Genomic DNA, 11,810 nt, shown 5'->3' with positions numbered 1-11,810 from the left:
AACATATAGGCACCCGACTTCAGCCAAATATTAACATGCAACTTCAAGTCAAAGTGTCAGTCACATTTGTCTAAGTATGACTACTACTCAGAGGGAAAACTCAATCATCACTAAAGAATAAAAGTCATGTGACTTTATCATATGTTGGACATTACTTAGTATTACAAAAGCAACACGATGAACAGGAATATCTCAGGAGCAAGAGACTGAACTTCTTGGCTGAGTTAGTTTACGTACTGGATTTATTGGGTTACTATACAGAGAACCTATTATATAATGTTTGGCTTCTTCAAGTTTCAGCATTCATTAAGAAATTTATTACAGAAAAATTTAAATAACATATAGTACCTCTGATTTTTGTAATTAAACTTTTTGACAAAAATTAATAACAATGTTACCAAATAGATATCTTTGATGATGTATTAGGGTTCTCCAGAGAAATAAAGTCAAATTGTTATTATTCACTTATTTATTTTTATTTTGACAAATTGACTTACATGGATAAAGAGGGTATGAGGTACCACAGTCTGTATACTGGACACCCCAAAAAGCAAGACACAAGGGAGCTCAAAGGGACAGTACAAGCTCAGAGGACCATTCTTCTGGCTTAGACAGGCCTGCAGGGAAGCAAAGATGGTGAGTTCAGTTTTCCTTTGCTTTTTGTTCTGCTTTGGCTTTCAACTTCAAGAGGTGAAACCCACTCATTTGAATGCTAATCTTATTCTGAAGAATTCTTGCAGATATGTCCAGAAATAATGTGTCATTGGAGCACCCATGATACAGTCGATTTGAAAAATAATATTAGCCATCAAACTTTATATTTAAATCTTGAAGATGAGGAATAATGCTGACAAGTGAATGCTGAAAGAGTCCGGCAAAGCCGACAGGAAAGACAGGTGCTATAGATAATGGGGGGAAAATACAGTTTGAGATTCCCTTTTAGAATTCCTTGTAGGTAGCTTTCATATACCCACTTTACCACACTCATGGATATTTGTCATCTCCTTATTTTCAATATGGTCTGGAGTGATTCTGATTTCTACAAATAGAATCCAGAGTAAAAGTGATGGAATATTACTTCTAAAATTAGGTGATTAAAAAAAAACTGGTAAGTCCATTAGATTCTCTCTCTCTCTTACTTGCTCTCATCCTCACCCTCTACTTCTACCTTTCCTTCTCTCCCCCTCTCTCTTTTTCTCATGTACTCTCCTTTACAAGGCAAAAGATCCACTGTGGTCACCTTCTGATCAACCATTGATGAGGAGCCAGGTCTTCCATTGAACAACCCTCCAGGACCTAAATCCCTGGCAGCAGCTTTATGATCACAGAGGGGAATCCTCTTCCACTTAATCCTGCAGGTAAGACTGAAAACCTGGTGACAAATTGATGAGATCTTTATGAGAAATTCTGTTGCGCAGGATCCAGTTAAATCAAGCCTCATCAGTCAGCAGAACTCATGAGAAAATAATGCATCCAAAAGTACAGGCTTTGGGGTACGTTGTTTTGTAAGATGACATGAATGATGTAATTGTATTATTCTGCTACACAAGAAATTTTCTTTACCTGAAACCAAACCAGGTAGTCTATACAAAGGGAATGCTCAGTGTCTTTCACTTATTCATTTATTTATCTTTATTATATATTTGTGTGAGTGTGCACTTGTTTGTGTTTATGTGTGTGCATGTTGTATGCAGTGTGTGCACATGTACATGTCTTGAAGTGTTCTATTTGCTCATCTGCACTAGGGGTCACTGGCCTGTTGTGGGAGGGAATTTTGTGTGTCTGACTATATCACTTTTTTCCACCTGGTCTTGTTTTTGAGCCAGAATCTCTTTTTACTGATTTCAGAGTTTTCAGGATTTCTTCCTTCTCATAGGTCTCTGCTTCCTTGCAGGGGTTACAGATGTGCATGGCCACATCTACCTTTTTTAACTTAGGATCTGTAGATTTGAATGTTGGCAATCTCAGGCCTTCGTCCTCATGCAAGAAGCACACTTAACTACCAAACCATAATTTAAATCCTCAATATATTTTAATGTAGGCAAAGTGAGGAAAGGAGGAAGAATCTGAAAATAGTTCAAGGTATCTGGATAGTCAATAATATCTGATGTTTGTGACAGTCACCTTCCCCTTTCTGGAAAAACATGCAACCTGAAGCAGCCTATGGCAGGGTGGGAGGGGGAGTTTATTTTGGCTAGCAGATTGCAGGAGAAACTCCATGATAGCTGTGGAAATAGTGGCATAAGGAGAGGCTGGACATCACCTTTTAGCCAATATCAGGTGAACAACAGCAGCAACATTGTGTATCAAATACTGGCAAGGGGAAGCTGGCAATAAACACCCATAAGCCTGCCCCCAACAGCACACCTCTAATAAGGGTCCAATTCTGAAATTTCCATCAACTGGGGAATCAAACATTTAAAACACATGTTTATTGAGAACATCCAAATCCAACAGGCACAGTGTTTTTTACTCATATCTTTCAAAATAACATTTTAAAATATTTTTAGTTATTTATTTGAAAGCAAAGAGAGACACTGCAAAGAGAGACAGAGAGAATGGTCACTCTGGGGCCTCGCGCCTCTGCAAACGAGCTCCAGATGCATGTGCCACTTTATACAACTGGCATTATGTGGGTACTGAGAAATAAACCCCAGCCAAATATTTTTTATTGATTTATTTTCAAGCAAAAAAGATAGATGTGTGTGTATGTATGTGCATGTGTGCATGTGCGCACGTTTACACACACACACACACACACACACACCTGCACCAAACAGGCTGCCAGTACATATAGACACTGCAAACAAACTCCAGATGCATGCATCACTTTGTGCATCTGGCTTTATGTGGGCACTAAGGAATATAGCAGGGATCATTAGGTTTTGTAAGCATGCACCTTAATCGCTGAGTCATCTCTCCAGCCCCATTCTTCTTTAAAAATTTGTATAAAATGTATTTATTTATTGGAGAGAGAGACAGATATAAGGAGAAAATGGGCACACCAGGGCCTCCAGCCCCTGCAAATAAACTGCAGGTGCATAAGCCACCTTTTGCATCTGGTTTATATGGGTTCAGTTCTGAGGAATCAAACCTATGTCCTTAGGCTTCACAGGCAAGCACCTTAACCACTATGCCATCTCTCTAACCCCTTTTGTCTTGTTGGAACATATCCGAGGTGGAAGTGAAGTGACCGTTCATGGAAGTTGCTAATTTTGGGGAGATCCTGGATTCTGTCATATGAAAATGTAGAATAAAGAATGTTAAAGAAGTTAGTAAATTGTTCTCAGTTGGCAGTGAGATTCTTCTAGATACAGTAAAAGCCTTGGGAATAAAGGAAAGCTTTAATTCAATGAAGATAACTTTCACTGAGAAAACAAGAATATCTAAATATGAAAGCTTTCAATTTCATGGAAAACAAGAATTCTAATTATGAGGCATTAAGACTGACTTACCTTTGAATTTCACAAAGGCAAGTATTCTGAATAGTCATTCCAGTCCTACAATCATGCCTTGGTGATCCCAATTTTTCTTAGGTAAATGATAAGAAACAATGCACATACTATTTGCTATATCCCTTAATTATTATTTGACCAAAATTTGTTTTACAGATAAACATGGTTAAAACCTTTCCTCATATAATGTTACAATATTGACAGATTCTACCAGTATTATACAAATTTTAAATAGAATTTTAATTGCACCTTTCATATAATGTGCCTCATAGATACTATAGTGGCTTGATTCAGGTGCCCTCCATAAACTTAGGAGTTCTGAATGCTAGGTCCCCAGCTAATGGCAATTTGTGAACTCCTGGGACAGTGTATTGTTGCAGGCATGCTTATGGATGTTATGACTACCTTCCTCTTGCCAGTAATTGGCATACTCTCCTGTTGCTGTTGTCTATCTGATGCTGGCAAGGAGGTAATATCTGCCCTCTGCTCATGTTTATCCCTGCCATCATTGAGCTTCCCTTTGAGTCTATAAGCCAAAATAACCCCTTTTCCCCCACATTCTGCTCTCGGTCAAGTGCTTTCTGCCAGCCATGTGAACCTGACGGCAACAGTAAAACTGGTACTGAGAAGTGGGATCATTGCTTCTAGAAACCTAGCTGTGTGGCTTTTGGCCTTTAGGAGCTGATTTTTGAGAGGAATGTAGAAAGATTTGAAATCTTGGTCCAAGAGATACCTTGCACTGCTGTAAGTACATCTTGATGAACTATTCTGGTTAGAGTTGAAAGACCTGAATGCAGTAAGAACTATGGACTGTGAGATTTGGCATATGATGATGAGAAAGAGCTTTGCTTGGATGGGCCTCAAAGACGTTTGGGTGAGAGGCTTGCTGTTATATATGTATCCTGAGAGCTTGTATAGGATTGCATTGCATATAAATGGACTGTTGTGAGCAGAGGGATATGATACAAAAATGAAATCTTTAGGTCAAAACTTCTGCCTGTTTAGCTGCAAGTGTTTGAGACATTACATTTGAGGTTGGGTGAGCTGACCTGCATTGGAACAACAAGAAGAATGAAGATTCTTTTGAGGTGGCCTGAATGCTCAAGGAGTGTGCTGTTCTTCAAAGTCTGCTTTATTCCCCACTGGATTAACAAATTGGTAGCCCACCTGGTATTATGGAGTATAACAAATGCAGGAAAGAGAGGGCCATTGAATTTGCAATATGGTTTTGTTTTTTTGGAAATGGCTATGTGTAGTGTGAATCAGGCTTATTACCTGCCCAGTGGAGCCATGAAGATAAACTGTGGGGAGACCCAGTGGGTATGGGATGGCTGATAAGGAGAGCTATTGATACCAGATGAAATTTTCTGGGACTGTGAGTAGCCAAGCTGAAGGGGCATAATTGTAACTCCAGAGACTTTTCACTGGTTAGAATTATTGGATATGGAGACTTGTCACTGACTACTGTTGTTGAACTTGGAGCTACAGAGTTTGAATCTTTTACTGGTTGAATATTTATTTTCTATGCCAATGACATCTTTTGCAGTATGTATGTTTCTTCTGTGCCATTATGAGTTGGGGGGGGTATTTTGGTATTATGGCTCAGTTAAAAGACCTTGGACTACAGGGATGTTTGAACATCATTGGGATGGATAAAAACAAGGGACTTTTAAAGTTGGACTGAATATATTATATTGTAAATTGCATGGTGGTATGGTGGTCAGTTTATGGGGGCCAAGGGCAAAATGTGGGGATTTGACTGGGTGACCTCCATGTATCTTCTGAATGATAAGGTCACCATCTAATACTAATTTGGGAAATGAATGCTACTGGAGGCAGTGTATTGTTGGGGATGGACTTATGGGTGTTATAGTCAGTTTCCCCATGCCAGTGTTTGGCACACTCTTCTGTTGCTGTTGCCCATCTTATGTTGGCTAGGAGGTGATGTTCACCTTCTGCTTAGGCCATCATTTTACCTTGCCATCACGGAGCTTCCCATTGAGTCTGTAAACCAAAATAAACCCTTTTTGTCCAAAAGCTGCTTTTTGTCAGGTGTTTTCTGCCAGCAATGTGAAACTGACTATAATAGTAAAATTGCCTGAAAGATTATACAGGGACTAGAGAGATGTCTCAGTGGTTAAAGGTGCTTGTTGACAAAACCTTCCTGGGCTGGAGAGATGGCTTAGCGGTTAAGTGCTTGCTTGTGAAGCCTAAGGACCCCGGTTCGAGGCTCGGTTCCCCAGGTCCCACGTTAGCCAGGTGCACAAGGGGGCGCACGCATCTGGAGTTCGTTTGCAGAGGCTGGAAGCCCTGGCGTGTACATTCTCTCTCTCTCCCTCTATCTGTCTTTCTCTCTGGGTCTGTCACTCTCAAATAAATAAATAAATAAAAATTAAAAGTAAAAAACCTTCCCATCTGCATTTGTTTGCCTAGTAATCATGTAAAGACTGATGCATAAAAATGTTATGTGTGAATGGGATTTGCTTACAGCAGCAAGAACCATTTGCATGGCCACATTTTCTCTCCATGTACTTACATACCTGTTTGCAAAAAAAATAGAATATTTTTCAAGGAGAGTACAATTTACCTGTTTATCTGTAATCCAGACACTCATATTTGAAAGCAAGTGAATTAGTAAAAAACAAAGGCCAGAATAAAGTTGTCTAATTACATTTGAAGATGCTTTAAGAAGAAACAATATTGATACACTATTATAAATGAACATTTTTATTATAATAGATTTTGTTAAATTAAAAAAAAAAATATTAGATATGTGTCTCCCACCCCCTCCCTTGCCCTTCTCCCTCTCCACCCACCTTATTGTGGACATATTTTATATGTAAACATCGCATCTTGGTTTCCTTACTTCCTGCCCCTTTTTTGAAGAGGCCTTCCTCCATGGGGATGCAGTCGGCCCCATGGGGATTGTGGGTCATGAATTATGGGGCAGCAGTCTATGGGGGAGAGACATGACTCTGTGAAAAATGCCCTAACTTGTGTCTCTAACAATCTTTCACCCCCTCTTCTGCAAAATTCTCTGAGCCATGCTGGGAGCATTTAAAGTCGATTTCAGTGACGGGCACTTAGAAGCATCTAGCCGTCTAGTTTGGTAGATGTTGAATATACTCAGTATCTTTCTCCATCACCCTTGTGCTGATATCAGCTTAAATAAGAGAGCAGCATTATTGCTCATATCCCCAATTCCTCTGTAGTTTCAGCTGGGGCCAGGATGGAGTGCATTGGGGCATTTTTCTCCCCAGGTCCAGGTCTCATCTGAAAAAGAGAAGCAGATTCCCCAATGGAGAGTGAAATCAGTGCCAGTTAAGTAGTATAAGAATTATTAATTTAGAGAGAATTTCAAGAGTGTAGACACTTTTATAGTGTAAGGTTAGTGTTAGCTTGACAATGGAAAGCAGAATCATTATTTGAATATGATTCTGACTTTTTTCTCAGTTCCAGACATGTTTTTTTTTTTTTTTTTTCCACTGAGTGGATCTGTTAGCCAATCCAAGAGCAGTTGGTTACCCACCATGGCTGTGTGCCACTATAGCACTTGTGTGAGCTTCACATTGGTTGTTTGCTTCTGAGTCATTTAGACTTAGTGTTGCTTGGACAGATGTTGACCACTTTCCACTAGTAGTTCATGTAGTGCCTTCCAGCATTATATGGACTAATTATCTGAGGACTGGTTCTTCTCTGAATTCCAATCAGGTCTCTCCATGGTTCTTGCCAGCAGTGTTTGGTGTCTTCAACAGTAGGGTCTTACCATTAACCTATGGTAGGTAATTCAGTGCTCTGACAGAAGTCTGTCATATTTGTTTTGGAAGATCTAGAGGTCTCTCTGATCAACAGCTCATTATGGATGTAGACCACATCTTGGTACAGGGAGTTAGAGGCCAGCACCGAGGGAAGAGAAAAAAGGAAAAGCCAGAGAAGAAGGAGAAATATGAGGTTAGGTTTCATCTCACTCTCTCCAGGTCCCTTTGATTCAGGTGCTCTCTCTAACGTTTGCTTGAGGGTTCCACATATAATCTGATTTCCAGATATAGGATTCTATGCTATCATTCAATTTCAGTTCAGATTTTGTATGCCCCAACGCACTTTCTCTTCCCCCAAGCCCTACCCTCCCAATTGCCCAAGCCCCAAGATGCTATTCAGTTATGTTGGCAACTTGGGCTGATCCAGGTTAGGAATTGCAGATGAGTGAGATCATGTGATGATTGTGTTTCTGTGATTCTGTGAGTTCACTTAAAATGATCTGTTCCATGTTTGACTATTTTTCTACAGATTTCAATGTGTCACTTTTTCTTACTACTGAGTAGAATTGCATAGTGCAGATATACCACACTTGGTTATACATATTCATACAATGATGGGCACCTGGGTTGATTCTTGTTTTTAGCTATTATGAGTTAAGCAGCTATAAACATGGTTGAGCAAATATTTCTGAACTGAAATGTGGAGCATTTAGGGTAAATTCCCAGTAAGGGAATAACAGGGTCTTCTGGAAACTCTATATTCATCCTTTTCAGGAGTCTCCAAATTGCCTTCCATAGTCATTGTACCAACATTGAGTAAGGGTCCCTATTTCTCCACAGTCTCACCAACATTTGTATTCATTTGACTTTTTAATATTTGCTATCCTTACTGTGGTAAGGTGGAATCTCATAGTTGTTTTAATTTGCATTTCTTTAATGGTTAGGGATGTTGAACATTTTCTTAAGTGTGTGTTAGCCATTTGTAATTCTTCCTCTGAGAACTCCCTATTGAGTTCTCTGCCCCACATATGGAGTGGGTTGTTTTATTTTTTATTGTTTTGCTTTTTGAGTTCTTTGTAGATTCTAGATATTAAGCACCCACCCATACACTGAAGGTGCAAGGAACTCAGACTTGGACTGTGTGAGGAGACCAGAAATGGGTCTGGCCTACTCACTCAGGACCCCCACACCCACCCACACACTAGCCACACAAGGAACTCAGACCTAAGCTGTGGGAGGGTTCCAGAAATGGGTCCAGCCTACTCACTGCAGACCATATGCGTGCCCACACACTGATGGTTCAGGAAACTCAGCGATTTTCTGAAATTTTAGCTGATCATGTTTTCCTGTTCCATGGTCCCATCCATGATTCTTTGAGTTTGTTCTATCTTTGAAACCACTTCACACACCCTGTTTTCATAAATTTGACAATGATGAAGAATACTGACAAAGTATTTTATAGAATGATTCCCAGAGATGTTTTTGCACCTTAGCTTATGGTAATATGCGTTAAGCATGAATCTCACCATGAACATGCCAAATGGCTGCTGATGTTAATTTAATCATCTAGCTTGGAGAAGTGTTTTGGTATCTCTATGTAGTTATGCTTTTTCTATGTAACTTCTTAGGCAGTAGTTTGCACTTAAGATTTATGTACTCTTCTCTGTATATTTATCAATTTTGAATAATATGTCACTATGGGCACAGTTGAGATCAGATCAAAGGGATCCCAGACTTCTAATCCCACCTTTGGTAGTAAGCACCAGATGAGAGCTACTGGTGTTCTTACACCCTCCACAACCTGCACATCCCCAAATACAAAACCATTATTAGCCCATTTTATTCAAACATAAAATGGAACACTCACTGAAGACACTACAAGGGAAAACTCTTCCTTACTCCTTAATTAAATAGGATTCCCACACTGTGATGGGCAGACCACAACACAAAAGTTATAACAAGAGACAGTGAACTGAGAGGTTTCCAACAAGGTTGTATATTCCCACAATGTAAATTTCCAATGAAAACACAGAAACAAAAGCAGGAGTAGAACCCCCAAATGGCAACACAACATACATGATCTTAACCAAAGAAATTTCAAAAATGGTAGCAAATTAAAAAATTGCATAAATGAAATCCACACAGCTGTCTTCATGTTGCTTGACCTAATAGGCAAAGAGACCTAAAAAGAGAGATAAGTGATACAAAAAGTAGAGCTGGATAAACTTAATGAAGACATGTATAAATGAAATAATGCATTCCAAGAAGCATTAAGAAAATCAAAAAATGATATATATAAAGCATACATAAAAGCACTCAAGAAAGAAATTGAGGAGGAGTTGAGAAGAGAAGATGAAAAGACCTCCCATGCTCCTGGATAGGTTGAATTAATATTGTGAAAATGGCAATTCCACAAAATCAATACATACACTTAATACAATACCAATAAAAATTCAAGCATCATTCTTCACAGAGATAGAAAAAAATGATCTCAAAATCATATCAAATGGCAGCAGGCCTCAGATAACCAAACATATCCTTAGCAAAAGAAATATATCTAGAGTATCTCCACACCCAATCTAAAGCTATATTACAAAGCCATACTAACAAAAACAGCATGGTACTGTGATAAAAACAGAAATATATACCAATGGAACAGAATTGATGACCCAGACCTTAGGTCAAGTAACCTACTTGATAGTTGACAAAGATGCCAATAATGTAGACTAGAGAAAAGACAGTATCTTCAACAAATCGTGCTGGACAAATTGGATAACTATATGTAGATAAATCAAATTAGGCCCACTCATCTCACCATATGCAAAAATGAAGTCCAAATGTATTAAAGACCTCAATATAAAACCTAAAATCTTTGCCTACTGGAAGAAAAAAAATATGAGGAACTTTCCATGATACAGGAGTGCAGAAAGACTTACTGAGCAAAACCACAGTAGCCCAGTAAAATAAACAATCACTCAACCAATAGAATCTCATGAAGATAAAAAGCTTTTGCTCAGACCATCATACCATGATCACAGCCAATAAATTGCCCACATTATGGGAGAAAATTTTCATCAGCTATATCATAGAGTGAGGCCTAATAACTAGAATCCACAAAGAACTCAAAAAACTAAACAATTTTAAAAAATCAAACAACCCACTCCAGAAATGGGGCACATAGTGAATAAGGAATTCTCAGAAGAAGAAATACAAATGGCTAACACACACTTAAGAAAACGTTCAACATTCCCTAAGTACTAGGAAAATGCAAATCAAAACAACTGTGAGATTCTGACTTACTACAATAAGGATAGTCATCATTAAAAATTCAACTGACAACAAATGTTGGCATGCCTGTGGAGAAAAAGGAACCCTCATTCACTGTTGGTGGGAATGTAAACTTGTACAACCACTATCAATATGGAGATTCCTGAAAAACATGAATGTAGAACTGCCAGTAGACCCATTTATTCCCTTACTGGGCACTTATCCTAAATGATCCAGCCTTCACTACAGAGATATTTGCTCAACCATTTTTATAGCTTCTCAGTTCATAATAGGTAAGAACTGGAATCAACCCAGGTGCCCATCTTTGAACAAATGGATAATGAAATTGTGGTACATTTACACAACATAATTCTACCCAGCAGTAAGGATAAACAAAGTAATGAAAATTTTAGGAAAATGGACAGACCTGGAACAGGTCATACTCAGCAAACTCACACAATCATGGAAAGACAAAGACTGCATGGTCTGTCTCATCTGCAGTTCCTAACCTGGATCAGCTTGACATGCTGACATACCTGATAGGCTGCTTGAGGCCAGACCATAGGGATAGAAAGGTTTGGGGGTGGGGAGAGAAAGGGGAGGATGTGGAGAAACAAACACAAAACTAAACCCAAAATAAACTGGTACCATAGAAATCTTTATCCTTGAAGATAGACTAAAAGATTTAACCTTCAACAGGAGTATGGGAGGAGCACCTGTAAACAAGGGCCCTGGAGAGGGTGGAATGAAGCTAAACTTAATTTTTTTTGTTTTTTAATCTAGCCTGTTACTTGCAGTATAAGAAGTCAGTTGCTACCCACAATAAGCTGTTAATCAGAGAGAAATACTGGTCCCCAAATAAGACAGGCTTCTGTCAAAGCACTTGATTACCCACCTGGGGTCAAAGGTAAGACCATATTGCTGAGGATACCATATTATGCTGACACAGAACATGGAGAGACATGGTCAGAATCCTGAAGAAGAGCCTGTCTCTAGACAGATATCCCATTTAGTGCTTGAAAGTACTTCATGAGCTACTGGGGGAAAATGGCCAGCAATGTTGTGACCAAGCAGGGGTTAAGAAGCAAACACCCTGACAAGATGTACACACCAGTGCAATAGTAGCACACACCCCTGGTGGATTACCAATACTTTATAATAGGCTAAGAAATCTACTCAGTGTAAAGAAACCCATATTTGAAATTGGGGACCAGTTCAGAATCCTATGGAGACAAAGATTATACTTTCAGTGTCAAACTCTCACTATTCCTTGGCTAAAAGAGGGACTACATCCATCAAATTCTCCCTAAATTAATAATTATTATTCCAT

This window comes from Jaculus jaculus, chromosome 10, assembly GCF_020740685.1.
Source record: "Jaculus jaculus isolate mJacJac1 chromosome 10, mJacJac1.mat.Y.cur, whole genome shotgun sequence".
NCBI lineage: Eukaryota > Metazoa > Chordata > Mammalia > Rodentia > Dipodidae > Jaculus > Jaculus jaculus.
This window is presented reverse-complemented; position numbering follows the sequence as displayed.